Genomic DNA, 23,332 nt, shown 5'->3' with positions numbered 1-23,332 from the left:
CATGTATTTTCACTTAGTTGCGAAGGTGTGGAAAAAATCTCAAATTATAACTGAGATCACATTTGGTGGTAGGGGAAAGAGATAAATAAAATAAATAAATCATTCAAACGTTGGATAATAAATGTTAAAAAGTAGGTAGGATTTCATTCCTTAAAATGAAAGGACTGAATTGGGGAAGGTTTCGGCCACTGTTCGTGTGTTTCCGTCTTTTCCCGGATGTCTACATGAAGATGGAATCTCCCAGTAAGAACTGGTTGCAACCGGTTGTTAGATTTTTTTGTGTGAGGGGAAAGACGAGCGGCAGCGTAAAGGTTCCCACATTCACTCTGGCTGATAGCTTACCTTCTTATATTGGGGAAAAAATTTATAAATCATTCTGCTGCGTTTTTCAAAGCTTTCAAATTCAGTGGGAGATTAAGCAAGAGAAACCAACCATCCTCTTTTAAATTTGTGCACATGAAGATAAATTTATTTTCAACTACAGCTTTGTAAGAGAAGAGGGGAGTGAAAGGAGAAGGGGAAAAAAAGCACGCGGGACGCGAGAGAAGAAATTATCTATATATATATATATATATAGTCTTTATTCTATCATTATTGGGACAACTGTTGCTAAGGGAGCACTTCTTAGTGAAGACCAAAGAGCCTCTCTACACTTGAGGGCAGCTTTTAAAAAAAATTATCTTCATCGTCTAGGATAAATTTCAGTTCAGCTCAGGAGAATCTCGAGGAGGGATTATTAATAATTAGGTAAGTGGAACAATTCTCTCTGCTTTTCTAATGGACGTGGGGGTTTTGAAGGAGGACTTGGCCTGTATTTTGGCATTCGACACGTTTAGGGGAGTGTCTTTCGTCTTCACTATCGTTTATTTTTGGAGGGAGGTAAAATACACTCAAAAACACGAATCTTAAACACATGCTTGGGCTTATTAATTGCAGTATTGATTCACTTTAATTGCAAGATATTTTGTTTATTCTGTTGTAAGAATTTAATCCTCTTAAGGAAAAGATTTCTTTGAGACCCGCCTGTGTATTACTAATCCTGTATTTTATTTTAAATACATTTATGTTATGCAAGAAACTGAGTAGAATTCATCCTATGAATCAGTAATGCTTTAAAACACCATTTTATATTTTCTTTGAACACCTTGCCAGTATGGTATGAGGTTGATGCATCAACCTTTTAATCTTTGGGTTCTCGTATAAGCTGTTTTATCAAAGTATTTTTTTCTGGACCTTTTCTTAACAAAAGACTACAAAATGTAACTTTGCAGACTCAGATTGCGTTAAATCTTGCATTTTTTTGTCTGTTTTTTTGACGTTCCGTTGCAATGGTCTACAATTAAGTGGTTACATAAACTTGCATTTAATTAGTATTTGTGCCATTCATTTTTTTTATGGAGTACAGTGTAATGTATGTCATTGTGCTGTTCGTCTAAAAAAGGAAATGGGCTTTATCGGTTAAAATATGCTCTAATTTAAATATGTCCTAATTTACTAATTTTAAAAAATGAGTAATTTGGGAGAAGTGGGTGGGGATAATTTAGTACTTTATTATTTAGCCTTGTTTATGTCTTTGAGTTGATCTTTGTTTTCGAGCTGCTTTGATTCTCATGTCCTTTTTTTTCTGTCGGGTGGGACATGGATTTCGCGGTTTCGGTGATATTTCCCCGGAGGTACTCAAACTGTTTGAAAACCACGGTTTGAACGTTACAGAAAAGACAAACCAATATAGGGAGTAGTTGAGTTCCCGCCTTCCGGGCCCTTGACTATTGGATGTTTTTGTTCATAGCACTTGACTATGGTGTGTTATGGCTGGCTCAACAGCTGTCGGTCTCTTTCGTAGCGTGGTTTGGAGCAAGCACCCCACCCCCACTGTAATTGAATAACTTTACTCGAGTTCAGCTACCCATTTTTGTTTTAAAGATCCCCGGGGTCCTCCAGCCCAAAGTGCTCTGTTTGTATAAATTAAATGCATAAAACAATGAAAATACAAATGAAAACTTGGAGATTGTCTCCAGGTTGGTTAAACTTTAGTACAGCCTGTTTGTCTTGTCTTGACTGCATCCTATAAATCTGACAATTTCTTATATTGTCGTCTTGTCCTGCCTTCCCCATAACTTTGGTGATAGCGATCACAGTTCTGTTATGTTTACTTTAGTGATGGAAAGGGATAGGTGTATACCACTGGGCAAGAGTTATAGCTGGGGGAAAGGCAATTACGATGAGATTAGGCAAGATTTAGGGAGCATAGGATGGGGAAGGAAACTGCAGAGGATGAGCACATTAGAAATGTGGAGCTTATTCAAGGAAAAGCTCCTGTGTGTCCTTGATAAGTATGTACCTGTCAGGCAGGGAGGAAGCTGTAGAGCGCGGGAGCCGTGGTTTACGAAGGAGGTGGAATCTCTGGTCAACAGGAAGAAGAAGGCTTATGTTAGGATGAGATGTGAAGGCTCAGGGCACTTGAGGGCTACGAGGTAGCCAGGAAAGACCTAAAGAGAGAGCTCAGAAGACCCAGGAGGAGACATAAGAAGTTGTTGGCAGATAGGATCAGGGTAAACCCTAAGGCTTTCTATAGGTATTTAAGGAATAAAAGAATGACAAGAGTAAGATTAGGCCCAATCAAGGATAGTAGTGGTAGTTGTGTGTGGAGTCAGATGAGATAGGGGAAGCACTACGTGAATATTTTTCAACCGTATTCACTCTAGAAAGTGACAATGTTGTCGAGGAGAATACTGAGATACAGGCTACTAGACTAGGTGGGATTGAGGTTCACAAGGAAGAGGTATTAGAAATCCTACAGAGGGTGAATATAGATAAGTCCCCTGGCCAGATGGGATTTATCCTCGGATCCTCTGGGAAGCCAGGGAGGAGATTGCCGAGCCTTTGGCATTGATCTTTAACTCGTCATTGTCTACAGGAATAGTTCCAGATGACTGGAGGATAGCAAATGTGGTTCCCCTGTTCAAGAAGGGGAGTAGAGACAACCCTGGTAATTACAGACCAGTGAGCCTTACCTCAGTTGTTGGTAAAGTGTTGGAAAAGGTGAAAAGGGGTAGGATTTATAATTATCTAGAAAAGAATAAATTGATTAGGGATAGTCAGCACGGTTTTGTGAAGGGAAGGTCGTGCCTCTCAAAGAATTCAATAAGGTTTGTGAAGGTGACCAAACAGGTAGATGAGAGTAAACCGGTTGATGTGTATATGGATTTCAGCAAGGCGTTCGATAAGGTTCCCCACAATAGGCTATTGTACAAAATGCGGAGGAATGGAATTGTGGGAGATATAGCAGTTTGGATCGGAAATTGGCTTGCTGAAAGAAGATAGAGGGTGGTAGTTTATGGGAAATGGTCATCTTGGAGACCAGTTACTAGTGGTGTACCGCAAAGGTCGGTGTTGGGTCCACTGCTGTTTGTCATTTTTATAAATGACCTGGATGAGGGCGTAGAAGGATGGGTTAGTAAATTTGCAGACGACACTAAGCCGATGGAGTTGTGGATAATGACGAAGGATGCTGTAGGTTACAGAGAGACATAGATAAGCTGCAGAGCTGGGCTGAGAGGTGGCAAATGGAGTTTAATGCAGACAAGTGTGAGGTGATGTACTTAGGTAGGAGTAACCGGAAGGCAAAGTACAGGGCTAATAGTAAGATTCTTAGTAGTGTAGATGAGCAGAGAGATCTCGGTGTCCATGTACGCAGATCCTTGAAAGTTGCCACCCAGGTTGACAGGGCTGTTAAGAAGGCATACAGTGTTTTAGGTTTTATTAATAGAGGGATTGAGTTCTGGAACCAAGAGGTTATGGTGAAGCTGTACAAAACTCTGGTGCAGCCGCACTTGGAGTATTGCATACAGTTCTGGTCACTGCATTATAAGAAGGATGTGGAAGCTTTGGAAAGGGCGCAGAGGAGATTTACTAGGATGTTGCCTGGTATGGAGGGAAGGTCTTACGAGGAAAGACTGAGGGACTTGAGGCTGTTTTCGTTAGAGAGAAGAAAGTTGAGAGGTGACTTAATTGAAACATATAAAATAATCAGAGGGTTAGATAGGGTGGATGGGGAGAGCCTTTTTCCTAGGATGGTGACGGTGAGCACGACGGGGCATAGCTTTAAATTGAGGGGTGAAAGATATAGGACAGATGTCAGAGGTGGTTTCTTTACTCAGAATAGTAAGGGAATGGAATGCTTTGCCTGCAACGGTAGTAGATTCACCAACTTTAGGTACATTTAAGTTGTCATTGAATAAGCATATGGACGTACACGGAATAGTGTAGGTTAGATGGGCTTGAGATCGGTATGACAAGTCGGCACAACATTGAGGGCCGAAGGGCCTGTACTGTGCTGTTACGTTCTATGTCTCCATATGCTCCTGATGAGTGTCCCTGTGTATCACTCTCTGACTTGGGTTACTTTTGTGTTAGTTTGTAACCCCATGGTGCCTTGGTTGAAGGGGCATGTTTGAACTTTGTGTTAGTAGTTGCACAGAGTAGACTTCCAATCTAAAGTTGGTATTGTCTGAATGGTTTAGCAAAAATGAGCCAAGTTAGAGTCATACAGCACAGAAACAGACCCTTTAGTCCAACTTGTCCATGCTAATCAAGTTTCCCAAACTAAACTCATCCCATATGCCTGCATTTTGCCCATTTCCCTTCAAACCTTCATGTACTTGTCTCGATGTTTTTTAAAGTATTGTAACTGTATCTGTATCTTTGACACTTCCTTTGGCAGATCATTCCACATACAAACGATGCCATGTGTGGAACAAGTTGCCCCTCAGGCCCCTTTCTCTTGTAACCGTAAAAGGTATGCCTTTGAGTTTTGAGCCACACTATCCTAAGGAAGAGTCCCTGGCTATTCACCTTAACTATACCTGTTATAATTTTATAAATCTCCATAAGGTCACCCCTCAACCTACTATGCTCCAGTGAAGAAGAAAGATTGCCACTCCTTATAACTCAAATCCTCCAGCCCCAGTAATATCTCTGTAAATCTTTTCTGCACCCTCTATTTTATTCAATAAACCCGCTGGAGGTCCAAAAGGTGAGCTGCAGTGTGAAGAAATTGAAACCTTCCCTACAGCCTAAGTAAATATGTTTAAATTATGCAACCATGTAACAATTATGTTGGAACAAAAACAGATGAACGAATTCAACAGATGATGGACCGTGGTGGGATTGGTATTAAAGGACAGGCATGTTGTTTAAAACTCTTGCTCAAATAAAAACCATTATACCATTCTCATTTACAGGGGCTGAAATATGTACACGTGTAACTAGTACTTATCTGAGGACCTGAAACGTAATAAATTGACACTATTTGATTCTTCTCTGTACTGCATCTTGTGGAGCTGTATTTATTTGATTTTTCGTGTTGTCTCGATTGCTATGGTGGAGGTAACTAATTCTGAAGTAGAGTAGATTGCTAAAGGGAAGAATAAATTAGTTATGAATGTTATGAAGTATCTTGCATTCATCAACACCCCAGAAATTTTATTTATTTAATTTTTGGGAGCTCAGTTGCAGTTCAAAATAACACCATTAGGTCAGGTGTGATGCTGGTTCTGCTCTGATAGATTTGAGAGACATGCCTCGTTGCCCAGTCTCTGAAAGTAGGAAATCGAACACTGTGGAGGACAAAAGAATGCCAAGAGTCAAAATATTAGCCATAATGATTAAGGCAGAGCACCTGTAGAACGTAGGCAAAGGTAGCAACCATCATGTTATATAGTAATATGAGGTAAATGAGCAGTTCTTCTGCATCAGCTTGAGAGAGAGAGGTGCTGACTAGATTTTCAGGTTCTTTCATTTCACAAGTGGGATTGACTGACACCAAATAGGAGGGGCCTTGTCTAAATCATGACAGTCCAACAAAATCAACTGATATTATGTGTTCCTGTCATAAAACAGATTCGAGTGTTGCAGAGCTGTGACAGCTTCATTCACTGGTTCCAGCTCTCAGTTGCCTCTAGATTTGAATGTTTCACCACTCTGCTGGCTGTCCGTCTTTCACCCTCCAAATATGTCAGCTCATCCAAAACCCTGCTGCTTGTATGGTTATCTCACTTGCCCAGCTCTTGACCTGTGTTGGCTCCTTATCCACGTAATGCATCATTATTATGATGTTTAACCCTGGTGTTTAAATACTTCTGTGGTCTTGTCCATTGAGCAGTATGGTGGCACAGTGGTTAGCACCATTGCCTGTCAGAACCAGGGACCCAGTTCGATTCCAGCTTTGGGTGACCATGTGTAGTTTGCACATTTTCCCCACGTCTGTGTGGGTTTTCTCCGGTGCTGTGGTTTCCTCCTACCGTCCAAAATGTACAGATTAGGTGGATTGGCCATGCTGAATTGATATCGTGTCTGGGGATGTGCAGGCTTGGCAGATTAGCTGTGGTAAAAACACCATGTGTTGTTAGGGTGGGTCTGAACGGGAAACTGTTTAGAGGATGAGAGCAGATGCGATCGGCTGACTGGCCTATTTCTGCATTGTGATTCAATGATAATGAGCAGTAAGCAGAAAACCTGATCCAATACGTTTTAATATTTACAACCATAAGTTGCTCCAAAAATGGCTCGCAATGTACTATTTCTTTGCCCTGTTTTTTCACAGCTCAAAATTACTTCCTCTAGATAAAATTCAGATTTCAGAGGACAGAATCTCTAAGTACACTGCCTTTTTTTATTTCATAATTCAAATGGATGAGAATGGCCTTGTGGTATTACCATTGGATCGATAATCTAGAGACACTGGAAATGTTCTGGAGACCTGGGTTCAAATTCTGCCATGACAGATGGCGGAATTTGAATTCAACAGATATCTGGAATTAAGAATCTGATGATGACTGTGAATCCATTGCCTATTGTTGGAAAAACCCATGTGCTTCACTAATATCCTTTAGGGAAGGAAACTGCCATCCTTACCTCATCTGGCCTACATGTGACTCCAGACCCACAGCAATGTGGTTGACTCATAACTGCCCTGTGGGTGTAATTAGGGATGGGCAATAAATGCTGGTATAGCCAGTGATGCCCTCATTCCATCAATAAAGAAAAAAAATTACTGAAATCTGATGAAAACGTTTTTGTTGGAAGTTTGGTAAAGAGCTCAGTAGGTTAGACTGAAGAAAATTGCCACTGGTGAACATTGTTACTGTTTAGATTGACAGCCTGATCTACACTGTAGCAAAGAAACCTGAAAAATAAGTACTTAGTGAATAATCAAGATCCTCTCTAAATTATGCAAGGTATTTCTAATTGTTCGAACAATCCTGCAATGCCAATTCTATTGTAGCACAAATTGAACCAATTAAAATGAGTTAGGCCCTTTGATCCTGTGCAGCCATGTAAATGAAAGTTGCCACTGTAAGAAGCATCATTGAGCTGTATTTGAAGCTGGAGGAAAATGGAAGCACATAAGGTGTAGGAGCAGAAGTAGGCTGTTTAGTCTGCACTGACATTCAATGAGATCATGACTGATCTGATCCTTGACATCCAATTTGCAGCAATTTCCTACAAGTCTGACTATCTGGGCCTGGAATTTACTTCAACACCCGGTCTTGACCCCTCTGTGATGATGAATTCCACAGGTTCACTGTCATCTGAAAAGAAACCCCTCCTCATCTTTTTTTAAACCAGACAGTACTTACTCCAAGGACCAAAATTCTGCAGTGTGCTCTACTTTTGTATGATAAGTACATGTTGTAATAAATTTATTATTTTGGAATCATGAGGGGTATAGACTGGGTGGATAGCAAAAAGCTTTTTCCCAGAGTGGGAGACTCAATTACGAGGGGTCATGAGTTCAAATTGAGAGGAGGAAAGTTTAAGGGAGATATGTGTGTAAAGTTCTTTACACAGAGGGTGGTGGGCGCCTGGAACGCGTTGCCAGTGGAGGTGGTAGATGCAGACACGTTAGCGTCTTTTAAGATATATTTGGACAGGTACATGGATGGGCAGGGAGCAAATGGACACAGACTGTTAGAAAATAGATGACAGGTTAGACAGAGGATCTTGATCGGCACAGGTTGGAGGGCCGCAGGGCCTGTTCCTGTGCTGTCGGTTTCTTTGAAAAAGCTAGGCTGCTCTTTTGGAGCTGCTGTCTTTTTAAATTCAGCTGTCTGATTCTAGACTCACTGACCAGGTGGAGTGTTTTACCTGCCTATCCCTTCAAGTATTTTGTTGGCTTTAATGAGATCACCATGCATTAAAATTTGAGAATGCAGGCCTAGTTTACCCAATCTTTCTTCATAAGACAGTCTTGCCGTCCCAGAAACATGTCTGGTGAACCTTTGCTGAACTCCCTCGGTTACTGTAATGTCTTTCCTGAGGTAAGAACAGTAAGGCACGGGAGCATGCCTTTCAGCCCACCAAGGCTGTGTCATTCTAAACTAAAAACCCTTTGCCTCTGCGTGGTCCACATCTCTCCATTCCCTACCTATTCATAAATGTCAAAACTCGTTTTAAATGTTACTATTATATCCACTTCCATCACCACCTCCATTGGTCCGTCTCATCTTCTTCAAACTTACCTCCTTTTTATGTTAAATCTATGGGACTCGTGATTGATTGACCTTTCTATCCAGGGGGAAAAAAATACTCTCACCATCTATTCTTTCCATTTCTTTTATAATTTTGTGAACTGCTATCAGGTCACCCCTCTTCCTGTGACATTTGAAGTGAAAACGAGCCAAGTTTGTCCATTCTGTCCTCGTAGCTAATATCCTTCAAACCAGACAACATCCTGGTGAACTGCTTTTGTACCCTCTTCAAAATCTCCACGTCCTTCTGGTAGTATGATGACCAGAACTGTACATAATGTTCCAAATACAGCCTAATTAACATTTTATACAGCTGCAACGTGACTTTTCAATTTTTATAGAAACTGCAAGGATGTTGTAAATCAGGAACAAAAACAGAAGTTGCTGGTAAAGGTCAGCAGGTCTGGTAGCATCTCTGAAGAACAATCAGAGTTGACTTGTTGGGTCCTGTCATCAATTTTTATACTCTCCGCCCCAATCATTGAAGGTAAGCATACCGTTCACCCTCTTGGCCACCTTACCCATTGATTTTGCTGTTTTCAGGTAGCTGTGCATCTGTATACGTAGATCCCTCGGTGTGTTGATGCTACTCGGGGTCCTGGCATTTACTGTATACTTCCCTCCTGTATTAATCTTCCAAAATGCATCACCTCACATTTGTCTGAATTAAATGCCATCTGCCCAAATCTCCAGCCTATCTATATCCTGCTGTATCTTCTGGCAGTCCTCACTATCCACAGACTTTGCTATTTGCCAAGCTACGAGTCAGACTAGAGGTAGTTCTCCAATAACTAGTTACATTCTTGTGTGACCGTGTGCTATAGAAAATTGCCACTGAAAATCACATTTAAAGGGAAATTGCTATAGAAAATCGCTATACCAGCATAGCAGAAAGTTAGTTATCCAGACAGCGTGCGCAATTCGTCAATCATGTTACAGCCAATTTGCATTGATAAAACGTGCATTATAGCAGAACTACTTGTACCTACATTCTCCTTCACATCCTATATATTACACACAATAGGCATCCCAGCAATGATCCCTGCATGACACCCCTGGTAACAAATCTCAGGTATGAAAAACGTCACTGCTCTGCTATGGCTAAGCTAGTTAAGTATCCATCTTACCAGCTCACCAGAGATACCATATGACTTCACCTTTTGTATCAGCCTGCCATGAGGGACCTTGCTAAAGTCCACATAGATATCTACTGCCCTGCCCTCATCAATCATCTTTGTCACTTCCTCAAAACTCAATCACCTTTGTGAGACACTATCTTTCTTGCACAAAGCCATGCTGTTGATTGCTAATAATCATCTCCATTGATTTCCCTGCCACTGAATGAGTCTCCCTAGCCTATAATTTCCCAGATTATCCCTATTGCCCTGCTAAACAAAGGAACAATGTTGGCTGTTCTCCAGTCCTCTGGGATCTTGCTTGTGACTAACAATTTATATTATTGCCCACTTCTGGTGACAGGTGGGACTTGATACTGGGTCTCCTGTCCAGGGTTAGGACCACTACCATTGCAGCCCAACCTATGCCCACTTCATGTAAGGAGACCAACTTTGCACACAGTACTCTAGTTGTAATCTAACTTAGCTCCTGTACAATTGAAGCAAGACCTCATTACTTCAAAACTCCAATCCTCTTGCAATAAAGGCTAACATTCCACCAGCCTTCCTAGTGGCTTTAAACACCTTCATGTTGACCTGAGTTTCTTTTGCACATCACTTTCCAAACTTGCACCATTTAAATAGTCTGTGCGTCTGTCCCTTGACCTCATTTTCCCATAATATATTTCATTTGCCATGTTCTTGCCCACTCACTAAGCCTGCCAAATCCTTCTGAACCACTTTACGTCTTCCTGGCAGTGTACATTCCAGCTTTGCTTTGTAGTCTCTGCTAATTTGGAAATGTTACATTTTGGTGCCAACATCAAACTCATCGAAATTGTGAACTGTTGGGGGCCAAGTATTGATCCTTGCAGCACCCTACTCGTTAATCTGCTGACATGAGAATGTTGGAGAAAATTACTGCAGATGCTGGAATCTGTACTGAAAACAACAAATGCTGGAGGTCACAGCAGGGCAGGCAGCATCCAACTCGAGTCATCTAGACTCCATGTTAGATCTCCCTTTCTCCATCGATGCTGCCTGACCCACTGATCTCCAGCATTTGCTGTTTTCAATACATGAGAATTATCCATTTCTCCCAACACTGTTTTCTGACTACTTGCCAATCCTTAATCCATGTCATTACATTACCAGCTATCCCATGTGCTTTAGTTTTGCTAACCAAGTTCCTGTGGAGGATCTTATCAAAAGCCTTCTGAAAATCCAAATGTCTCTACTTCCATAAAGTCCACTTGTCAATTGTTAGTGGTATCCTCAAAATTCCAGTGTTTGTTCAAAAACACTCGTCCATTCACAGATCCATGCTAAGCCTGATCAAATAACTTTTGCCCCAGTGTTCATGTACTAGGTTTTCTGTCTAGATTCTAGCATTTGACCTTTTACTGATTCAAAGATGAGCAGGCTGGAGCAGCATTTCCTCTGATTTTCTTGCCAGCTGCATCGGCTTCCAGGACACGTGCGACTTCTGGAACGTGAAGTCAGTGCTGTAACAGGTGTGCTGTGCTGTGCTGTGCTGATCGACTGCACAGCTTAATGGGAACATTGATCTGTAGCTCCCTGTTTTCTCTTTCACTCCTTTCTTAAATAGTGGGATGATATTTACGACCTTGCAATCTGGAAAAAAAATCATTCTGGAAGATGATCACCAATGCATTGATTATCTATCTTGCCACCTTCAACACATTCAGGATGTACACTATCAGGTCTTGGGACTGATCAATTTTCAGCCTTATTAATTTCTCCGTTATAACCTTGCTTCACCACTTCATTCATTAAATCTTTTAGCTTTTCTGTCATTTCTCTATTTCCTGTTAAATTCTCCCGGCTGTAATGTACCCACATATTATCTTAGCAAAATGCTTCCTTTTTGCATATCTGTTGAAACCTCTGCTTTTAATTTTTTCGACATTTTATTTGTATTCTTTCTTTTTTACTTTAGCACTGCTTTGCTGTTTTCCTAAAACTCCCAATCCTCCAATTTATTGCTATTTCTGGTCACTACAGACCTTTTTTGTTTTTAATTTTTCACAGTCCCTAACTTGTTTTGTCAGCCATGGTCGACTGGCCTTTCATTTTTTTTTATACCTTGGAGAAATGTATAGTGCCTGTAAGCTACTAACAGCTATTTAAATGCTGTCCATTTGCCTAAGTACCGTTATACATTTAAATGTACTTTGCCAGTTTGGCTCAGCCATTTGTCCCTCAAGCTTTCCTCATTTCCCTTGTTCAAATTTAATGTTCTTCAGTTTAAAATTCCTCAGTTTCAAACATAATGTAAAATTCTATTGTATTGTGGTCATTTTTCCCTAATCGTTCTTTTACTAAGATTATTAATTACCCTTTTCTCATTACATAATACTACATCTAAATTCTCGCCTATGGCTGGTTCCTCAACATGTTGTAGTTGAAAATTATCCCTCCGCTCCTCTGGTCATGTCTTTCACAGCATTTGTGTTCAGTTGGATTACCCAGTCTACATGCAGATTGTGTGTTGCTCGTGCTACATGTTTCTCTCGTCTCCTGATTTATACAGTGCCATATTCTACCACGACCATTTGGTGGCCTATAAGTATCTCCAGCCAATGTCTGCTGTATCTTGCTGTTTGAGCTCCATTTACATTCCAGACTCTGTTCTTCCATTCCGTGATTCTGTCTCTTACTAATGAACTGATCCCATGGAGTATTTTCAGCACAACTCCGGCTTCTTCCATTCTTATCTGCTGTTCCTCAGCATCAAACATCCATGTGTATTCAGTTCCCAATTCTTGTCACCATGCAGCTGTGTTTTTTAATGGCAATTATCTCACTGTTCATGCCTTTTAAATCATCTACTTTGGTTGCAAATAGTGCAGGTAAAGTGTCCTGAAGCAAAGCTCCACCTATACACTTAAACAGAAGTAAAAGCTTGTGTGACAGTATTCAAAGAAGAGTGGCAGAGTGCCTTGGTCAATATTTATGTCGACAGCATCCCCCCCCCGCGCATTGTCTTGCTGGATAAGCAGAAATGCCCACTTTAAAATTGAGTACTCAGAGGCCCACGTCTGCAGTCCCTTGATGGACTCTCTTTCCTGCCTATTAATTTCAAAACTGAACTAAACTTGGTTGCATGTTTCATCCACTGACTGCCAACCACAATCCAGCCATCTCTGTCTTAATTATTTCCTCCTCCTGTAACATTACTGACTCCATTCCTGCCTTGGCCCTTCCATCCGTGCCCTTGCCCTTCCCAACTATCTCTGTCTGCCCCTTTTCAAAAAAGCATATTTGCACTCCTCTAAATCTAGCTTCTTAATGACGGGTGGCTGTACCTTAAAGATAGTGAGGCATTAAGCTCTAGAACATCCTTTTTAAACTGTTCAACCTCTCTACCTGTCTTTTCCTTCCTAGTAAACGTCATTATTTGACTTTGGTCATCTGCCTTAGTGGTTCCTGAGCAGTACAAAGTTTCCATATAATTATGAGATCATCAGAAATAGCAAGACTAGGCCATTTAATCCCTTGAATCCAATGTTGTTCGTATATACTCATGCCTTCGCTTGTGGCCTGAAGTCCACTTTCCAGTCTGTTGCATCTCTCAGTACCACTAGTACCTTCCATCCTATTCAAAACCTCTGCAGGGTCTAATTGATGAAATTCTAAACAGCCTTAAGTATATTTAGTGACACAGTCTCCTGCGCTCTGAGCAAGAAAATTCAAAATATTAATAACCACATGAGAAGAAATTCTTCCTCACCTCTGTAGTAGAAGCTGCCTTATTTGTATGTTCAGTGGTTATAGTGGTAATGTCACTGGACCAGCAATGCAGAACTCTACGCCAATGGTCTGAGCGAGAGTTCAAATCACATCAAGGCAGATTGTGGAATTTGAGTTCAATAAAATCTGGACCAGAATGTTGGTCTAATAAAAATAATCTAACCACTGTCAATTCATAGTAGAAACACATCTGGTTCACTAATGCCCCCTTTTTTTTCTTAGGGAAGGAAATTTGCCAGCTTTGCCTAGCCTGGCCTGCATTTGACTCCAGACCTGCAGCAATGTGGTTAACTCTTAACTACTGTCTAGGCAGTTGGGGTGGTTGTAAACACTGGCTTAGTTGGCAGCGTTGACCACCTGTGAATGGATGTTTTGGGGAAAAAAAACTGTTCCCTAGTTATTGATATATCCCATGAGGAGAAAAGTCATTCATCACTAGAGTTCCTACTAATTTCTTTCTGGCTACAGAGTTTGGAGTTCAGCAGCGACTTCTGGAATCTGAAGTCAATGCTGTAATCACCATTCGTGGAACTTCTGAGCAGCTGCCTGTGCACACACTTAGAGAGTTGATGGTGATCATCTGTCCTGTCGAACCCTCACAGAATCCTATATTTCAATAAGATCACCCCTTCACCATCTGAGCTCTGATGTGTGTAGGCCCATCCGATTTAAATCCTTGCTCATGAAACTGTCCCTTCAAGAAGCGGTCTGCTGTACCTTCCCTGAACTGCTTCCAGCATAAGTGTGTCTTTCCACTTGGAAGATGAAAATTGTACACTGTATTCTAGCTTTGATCTCACCCTTTACCATTGTAGCAAGACTTTCCACTTGCATGCTCTCTTCCCCCACCACCACCTTTCTCTTTTGCAGTAACGGCCATTTGGCTTTCTAAATACTCTGTGTAGCTGTGTGTTAACATACCTGGAAACACCCCAGATGCCTACTTTGCAGCATCCTTCCATTTAAATAATTTTTATGCTTTCCTCGACTTTCTGCAGAAATGGATAACCTCACACTGTGCCTTCTCATAATCTATCTGCTGCATTTGAGTATGCAGAACCCTTCATAATACTTATGAGAATTATTGTGGGATTTCTTCTTGCATTAGAGGTACTGTATAACAAATGGTTCATATATTATCATTAAACCAAGTTAGCTGATTTTTTGTCATATTATGTTTGAGACTTTGTGTGCAAATTAGCTAGGTGTTTCAGACATTGCAGTGGAGTCTGTTTGCTTTGTTGATTGATTTTAAAAGCTTTGGAGTGTCCTTGGATTGTGAAAAATACCATGGTATATAAATGTAGGCTCTTGTGTTTCTCATGTGATAATATCTTAATCGGATTGGGATTAACACTGAACCATAATGGCAGGGTGAATGATTGAATGAACACAAGGGCATCAACAGCAGAGATGAGACATCAGTCTTAGTCTATGGAAACACGGATGTCATGAAAAAGATGGGAATAGGGCCAGAGGAAGGGGTATGTGATGCTTGAAGGTGAATTTGTGAGAGCAGTTGAGACTTTCAGGGTTAGGTGGTGAAGGTGATGAGATTTGGACATCAAAAGGCATTCAGCAGAAATTTAAAGAAATGAGCCAACTAGCCAGTGATTGAAGGTATCAGGAGTGGGAAGATCTGGACACTGAGCCTGCCCTCCCCTCCCAAACCAGTGGGGGAATAGAGGTGATGATCATATCTGTGCAGTGCAATTTATTGAAGGCAACAAGCTGGAAAAAAGGTGACCTAGAGCGTTTTTATGTGCACGTTAACATCACCCGAGTATGAGGTATTAAGTCAGAGGAGAGGTCGTCTGTTTTTGCTGAAAACAGATGCTTCAGTGGATAACATGCATAACAAATTTAGTTGAATGGAAGAAGTTAGATTGGGTGGGGCAAAAGCCTAAAGTAGGTGTCAGTTATAGCACGACATCTAATGGTTTGGGTAGGGAAGACAACTGAATTTGTAAATAAGTCAACTTTAATGAACGGACTCTTGCATAATGAGGCAGATTTCTGTTCTTCATTGCGTTTGTGGGTTCATCCTTCATTTGATTTGATTTATTGTCACATGTTCCTAAATACAGTGTAAAGCTATGTTTATGAGCTATACAGGCAGACTATGGTAAGCAAAGATATAGAAATCATGGAGTGAAAACTAAACTTCAACTGCAGCCATACATGTTACACAGGGTATGCACTAGGCAAGATCAATGTTAGCAAGATCAGCATTATTTGAAGTTGGAGGTCCATTCATCAGGCTAACAACAAGGAAAAAGCTATTCTTGAACCTGTTGGTGTGTGTGTATATGTTCAAGCTTCTGTATGTCCCATCTGATGGAAGAGTATCATTTGAGTGCATTACTGGGTCTTTGGCAGCCTTCCTGCAGCAACAGGTCATGAAAGTGGAGCCCATACATAAAAGTTTGGCTTCCGTAATGGTCTGGGCTGTGCACACCACCTTCTGTGGTTTCGTACAGTCTTGGGCAGAGCAGTTGCCATACCAGGCCGTTGTGCACCTGGACAGTATGCTTTCAGTGGTGCATCTGCATAAGTTGGTGAGGGACCTTGTGGACAAGCCAAATTTCCTGAGCTGTCTCAGCAAGAAGAGACAGTGTTTTCTTGACTGTTGCATCTATATGGAACATCCAGGACAAGTTGGCAATTATTGTCACTTCTAGGAACTTGACGCTCTTCACCCTCTCAACTTCAGCTCTGTAAATGAAGATGGATGCATGCCCTCCCCTCCCCTTCCTGAAGTCAAAGGTTAGTTATTTAGTTTTTCTGATGTTGAGAGACAGGTTGTTCTTGATGACATGGTGCAATGAGCCCTCTATCTCCTTTGTGTTCTGCCTGTTGTTTTACATCTGTCCTACAAGTGTGAATGGTTAGGCTCTTCACCAGGAATTGGAATTTTGGAGAGTTTCATGTAAGTTGACTGGAAAATTAGGCTGCAATGGGAGTGGGGTTTGAAGGGGTTAAAGAGCAGAATGTAAGAACATTGGGGTTACTGCTGTAGTTGGGTGTGGCTTTAAGTACCTAATGATTTTCTGTAATACTGACTCAATAAATAATTGTTGTCTTATTGTGAGTAACATGTTGATGACACGTGCCATCATTATACCTGTCCAGCAATTTATTTTGGTTTCCTAGTTTTCAGATTTGCTTATGGCCTCATTCCTCTTGCCAGTTGTTTAACCCTGTGACATACCTTCTCTCTGATTCTCCGTATCCTGATTTTGACTGTTTCATCCTTGACAGCTGTGCAGTCAGCCAATCCTCTATCCATGTCGGTACCACACCATGTCATATCCTACTTAGCTTCCAAGGTGACGTCTTTTCAAAGACCTTCACTTGCCATAAAGTCAATTAATCTAATTTAGCCACTTTTAGTCTGATATTAACATGGAAGCAATATGTTATTGACATCTTACAGTTCAGCAATTAATCAAATTTATGGTACAAATTGGTCGAAATTAAAGTACAATGTAATAATCAGTTGAGACAATGGAGTAAAAAATTTCAGTTATGGATGACGTTAGTTTAAATCATTTAAGAAAAGCTGTTCAACAGGATCGCAATGTTCAAACAGGTTTAAAGGAATTAAATTATTTACTTCTGGAATTGTGTGATTACGTTTGGATTTTCATTTTAATTTCTATCAAGCCTTCAAACAGTAGAAATGTTAAAACGTGTGCACATTTTAAAGTGAGCAAGTTGAAACAGTTTCTATTCCCCCCCCCCCCCCCCCCCCCCATATACCCAAGAAAATGCACATTGGAAATTTGGATCTTACCACATATTAGCGTTAGAAAATTCTTAATTGACCTTGCCCACGTATGATGATTTAAGTTTTTATTATCTGGAGTTAACTAGTGCAAAATCACTTGTATTAGGGCTTGATACAGTCGTGTATAAATTGTTGAATAGTTACAGTAATACATTGGATGTGAGTTAATACTACTTTATTTATAAATTAACCTATTTGTTTAAATTGAAACACTCAATATTATGAGATATATAAAACCAATTGAATTTGTAGCATACTAGTTTAAACAATGGCCAAAATCAATGTTGACTTAGTAACTTAAGTATTGCTGAATTGGAAAAGTTAAGCTTAGCAATGATTGATACCTATATTCACTACTGAAGATTGAGAACTTAATCTTAGCAAATCTGCAATACAATGTCCATTCGATGTGTCATTCTTGGACCGCAGGCCATCCTTCAGCTGTTAAACATATGATTTACAACCTCATCCTTTTTATATTACTGTTATGACATGGGGCATTTGTAGCTGACTCCAGAATGCTCTAGATGTATCCATGAGTCTCATCCTGTGGTTCTTAACTAACTTGTCTCTTAGCTTATTATTTTTATGTTCATGAGATTTTCATTAAAAGCTAATCTAATAGTACAGAGAAACAGTAATTCTAATGAATGGTCAGTGTACATTTTCTAATTTATTGCTGTTTCATGGACTAAAGCATTAAGTTTTGCATTCATATGTGACTTAAAATTTTTTTTGAAGACTTTTTTTTCCTAAAGGTTTTGAAATTATCTTGAGAAATTGCTATTTTCGATTTATTTTTTGGAACAATGATAAATGTTGTCTATTTTGGTTAAGTTCTGGCTTTTATTTCTTAACAAAAAAGATGCATGAGTGCACTTGTATAAGCCATCATTTTCCAAGTCGAGTTGCAACATGGCCAATAGGAGAATGCCTGCTTTCATTATTTTTTGGTTCTGGGGCACTTGGCCTAGGAAAGCAGTTGATCACAAGTGAGCTATCTCAATGTATCAGAATTAGTGTCTCGCAATCTATGCGGCTCAGTACAGTGCCAGAGACATCGGACATTAGACTTTGCCATGTTAATCCATTTATGTTAGTGTTCATTGACTGAAAGAATTAATTAATTTTCACAATGAAGACTTTTTAATTGAAAACAAATATGCTGGGATGTATGAATTATTTTTTAAGTACTTTAAGATTCTCTGTAGATGTCCAAGTATGTGTCGTTTTTCTGTAAGAAGTATTGATTGTAAGCAAATACAAAGATTGAGACATGTAAGTTTGGTCTTGAAAATTTGAAGACAACTGAAAGAAATAAAATATCCTAATGTCAATTTCACATTCATGTATTGAGAATGAAAAAAATGACAGTTTCTGTCCTAATCGAGTCCAGAATGGAAGATTTTATTGGACTTGATATGTGGCGGGAGCATTGAGGAAAAGGTGTAAATGATCTTAGCAAAACATAAAGTAGGATCTTCATGTAACTTTTTAGTACTGCCTTTGGGACCATTCCACATCTAAGAGAGCTAAGTTACTGCTGGGAGTTCAGACTGCTTAGACATCTGTTCATGAGGCTATGATACAGAGGTGATTGAGATACAATTACATAAAAATGCAGCTCCTGAAACCTGGTTGGTTAGCAGTGGTTATAATCACAAAGCTTTGTGATGCTTTAATCTGAAATAAAGCAATCCAGATCTAGCTTAGGTGGAGGAAGTTATTTTGTTGCTTTTGTCAAATGGCTTTGAGCCTTTCTTGGCATTGTGGGAGAGGATATAGGAGAATCTTAACTGACCACTGACTGCGATTTTCTACAATAGCTTGATATTCAGTCCAGTGGAAGTGAACACTTTTTGGTAGTACATTAGCCTGTTAATTAATAAATGACAACAGTCCTGTACTTTTGTTCATCCTATTTGCAACAAAAATGATCTGGTTTTCAAATCGTCAAACTCCTGTCATTTAGATTCATTGATGTTAAATGCATGTTTGGTGAGGAAATGTTGTCCAGAGCACCTGTATGGTGTGCCCACAAGGTGAGACTGGGCCTATGTTTTCATGTCCTTACACCTTCAACAGTGCACCTTTTCCCATCTGTTACATGAGGCAACAATCTTAGACTATCTGTTCAACCATCAAGAGGGGGCCTTAAGCCTGGTACTAAGTCAGATAATACCCTCCAGATAGGATTTGGCGATGTAAATCTCAATGTCTGTTAGATTTTAATGGAATTTAATTTTATCTTTTGTATAATAGAATTATTTGGTGAGTAAATTTTGGAAGTGAGGTTCGTAGGACACTATTTTACAGAAGTTAGTTGAGCTGAAGGTTTTTACAAAAAAAATTATTCAGTGTGGACATTGTTGGTAAAGTCGCTTCACGCTATCTCTCATTCCTAGTTAGCCTTAAATGAGAGGCTTGTTGGGCAGCTTCAGAGAGCATTGAGTTCTTGTTGTATGCGGGACAGACAGGGTGAAGCCAGCATGTTACTTGTTATTCAACTTCTTCTTTTAGAGATAAAACAAATGGCTTTTGACAATAGTCCTTAACTTACATAACCATGAATGATAACTTTTTAAAAAAATTCTGGAAATACTTATTAACCAAACTTGAATTCCTCAGCCATTGTTATGGAGCTTTACCTCCTGTCTCCAGGTCACCTGTTTTGACTATTATGATTCTTCTAATATAACCTATTTTGTGACTGTCCCAAGCTGTTGGTGGAGCTGATGGAAAGGAAACTCAGGCTGAAGAGAAGCTTGTCAGAATGGAAGTGTATTCCATATTGTTCGACTAGACATATGTTGTAGTTTTTCTTTGCTGTATAAATAGTGTTCGGAAATGGCCAGAGTTTCTAACTGTTTTAAATTGGAACGGTAGGATAAACTGGATAGAATTTTGAAAGCTTGTAAAAGACCACACGTGAACAGAATGGGCACATGACTGACAGGTACAATTCAATTTAAGAGTCTGAAGTAAGATTAAAGATGCAAAATCTACTTCAGTCGAGCAGATGAGTAAAGGTATTGTGGTTTATGGGTGCATGCACCATTTCAAAATGGCAGGATATGTTGTCGACAGTTTTCTTTTTCTTAAAAAAAAAGACTTTTAAATCTTAAGGCTACCACACTATATCTTCAGTTTAGTTATTTTGGGCAGATTAACTGTTTGTGTTTTCACCCCAGTATGGAAGGTAAACTGATCCTGAGGTTTTGAGAGCTCCTGAAGGATTAATGTTACTGATTGTTGAAATTGACATGAGGAAAACTAATTAAAATCTCAAAATTTAGTAATTTGTTAGTAAAATTGTTTTGTTTTAAAAAAAATCAATGAGGCATTCCTTGCCACAGATTATTCTGGAAACAGTCCATAACTTATAGATAAGGAAATAATTACTCAAAAATAGGAGTAGTAAAGGGTACTGAGATGAGCAAGACTGTGGTATTTAGACAAGCTGGTTTACAAGAAGAAAGTACCGGGGATGGTTCGTAGTAAATGATCACTGTTATCGTATGATATTTGGAGATGTTCTGAAATACAATGCTTAAGTTAAGCTTGAGATGGCAAAATGTAATCTGGGATGTACTAGTCAGGAGAGTAGTGAAAGTGTACTTTCAGTGCAGATTGCTTATCACTCCGCTGGAAGCAGTTGGGACTTGGACTCGGATCATTTGTGCTGTAACATTTTACTCCAGTAAACTGAAGTGACATCTGAAACCATAGCCCATGGTGAAGTTACTTAGCAAGCAAATGCATTTTTAGATTTTGTGAAACATCAAGCTCTCTTTAGAGCTTAACCCCTTAATTTGAAGCCAGCATGTTTGCTTGGAGAAGAGGGCTGAGAGTTTCTGATCTTGATGATAAATTACTGGTAGCATTACAACTAGAAAACCCTGAATGGAGATATCTAATTTCGTGCTATGACCTATCCAGAAGGGACGTTGATTCGTTGTTTTTTTTTGAACTGCAGTGTACCAGTTAAGCATCTTTTTCCGTACCAGTAAGGTTCACTTTAGGAAGCTCTCTGGGGGTTGGTACAGGTATATCCTGACTAGATCTAATACTTTAAACTGCCCTGTCACTATAGTACTGATTCTGTTCACTGCATACCGTAAAGGTAGTTGGAACATTGTAATGTGGGACTAAAGCTGTGTGCAGGCCAGAGAGAGGCAGAGTTTTAATGGTAATTCTTTTAAAACTTAGTGCCGATCCACAGATTAACTTCAAAATTACATTTCCTCAAGAAGAAAGTCCTGTCAGACCGAATATTAACTCTCCTAAGATTATATCAGACCTGCTTAGTTCTCCAGCACTTCATTTTTATTTCAGGTTTCTAGCATCTACAGTATTTTTATTTCAGTTCCTGTTGTGGGATTTGACCCCATGTTAACCTGGTGGTTATGGTGCCAAGTTATCTTGTATGGAGTTTCCCGAGGAGGCCACTGCAGTGTGTAATTGCGGTTGCTTTTCTCTTCAGCACTTGGTCTCATTGAGACACGACAAGTTCAGTTTGTGTTGGCGCACTTTGAGATGAGCCTACTCTGAGTACCTAATGCAAATTGAAACCAGAATCTTGCAGATTTCTGTGCTGTAACACTACAATAGCCATTGCACACTCCAATTTCTTTTACTCCTGAGCTTTTTCATTCCTCTGGAGCAATAAATCTCATTTCCAAGTTAAATTTGACATGTTTTTGTCAAACAAACTTGTTTCAGCTGCAGAATAGGTGAATACAAAATAGCCTCCCCGTCTCTTCTCCCCCCTGCCCCAAAAAACGTTGTCCAAGTGTGTTCCCTTTATATAGAGCAAAGAAAGCAAAGTGGAGATTGATAGAGTTCTAAATCATTCGTGATTTAGAAAGGGAAGATTTGAGGATGTGGTAACCAGAGGGAACTTTTTTTTTAAGTGACTGGCAAAGGAACTAGAAGCATGGTTGGGAGGGAAAAACAATTCTCCAATGTGTAGTTAGGATTTGGTGTAAAGTTCTCATTATAATGAGAGAGCAGTAGGGCTAAAGACATGATTGGTGGTGCATTAATCTGAGGGAGACCACATCTAATTTTTCTTAAGGTGCGATATGAATTTCTGGGATGGATAAATGCCCATGATACGGACCATAACTGCCCTGCTGTTTGAAATAATGCTGTGCGATCTTTGGGGCCTTGTTTTATTTTCTCATCTGAAAGAAAGCACCCTGATAGTGTATCTCTCCTTCAGGACTAGAATAGCGTTCTGTTCTTATCAGCCACACTCATGCTCAAGGACAAGTAGGAATAAAGAGGATATGATCCCGTTTGTGGAGAGAGGTAACTGACCTCTAATCAGTGCAAGTTCATCTGTTTCTTGAAGGGACGGGAAAGAAAAGCAGTAATTGGAAATTAACCCAGCAGCATGTTGAGCAAGATAACAAAGCGTGGAGCTGGATGAATACAGCAGGCCAAGCAGCATCTCAGGAGCAAAAAACTGACGTTTCGGGCCTAGACCCTTCATCAGAGATGGGGATGGGGAGAGGGAACTGGAATAAATAGGGAGAGAGGGGGAGGCGGACTGAAGATGGAGAGAAAAGAAGATAGGTAGAGAGGAGAGTATAGATGGGGAGGTAGGGAGGGGATAGTCAGCCCAGGGAAGATGGACAGGTCAAGGAGGTGGGATGAGGTGGTAGGTAGGAAATGGAGGTGCAACTTGAGGTGGGAGGAAGGGATGGGTGAGAGGAAGAACAGGTTAGGGAAGCAGAGACAGGCTGGGCTGGTTTTGGGATGCAGTGGGGAAGGTGGAGATTTTGAAGCTGGTGAAGTCCACATTGATACCATTGGGCTGCAGGGTTCCCAAGCGGAATATGAGTTGCTGTTCCTGCAACCTTAGGGTGGCATCATTGTGGCACTGCAGGAGGCCCATGATGGACATGTCATCTGAGGAATGGGAGGGGGAATTGAAATGGTTTGCGACTGGGGGGTGCAGTTGTTTGTTACGAACCAAGTGGAGGTGTTCTGCAAAGCGGTCCCCAAGCCTCCGCTTGGTTTCCCCAATGTAGAGGAAGCCACACCGGGTACAATGGATACACTATGCCACATTGGCAGATGTGCAGGTGAACATCTGCTTGCTGTGGAAAGTCATC

General features: G+C 40.3%; 1 protein-coding gene across 4 annotated transcripts in view; it reads left to right on the top strand.

The window, feature by feature from the left end:
• Nucleotides 1-205: 205 nt before the first annotated feature.
• Nucleotides 206-23,332, top strand: part of LOC125455953 (exportin-1-like) — a 77,068-nt gene continuing 53,941 nt past the window's right edge. For 2 of the 4 annotated variants that reach the window (XM_048538549.2, XM_048538550.2), the window contains exon 1: nt 250-747. The gene's annotated coding sequence lies outside the window, so the exon portion shown is untranslated. The other 2 variants (XM_059649022.1, XM_048538552.2) reach the window with 2 other exon arrangements.

Source organism: Stegostoma tigrinum, chromosome 10 (genome assembly GCF_030684315.1).
Source record: "Stegostoma tigrinum isolate sSteTig4 chromosome 10, sSteTig4.hap1, whole genome shotgun sequence".
In the NCBI taxonomy this organism is placed as follows: domain Eukaryota; kingdom Metazoa; phylum Chordata; class Chondrichthyes; order Orectolobiformes; family Stegostomatidae; genus Stegostoma; species Stegostoma tigrinum.
This window is presented reverse-complemented; position numbering and strand designations above follow the sequence as displayed.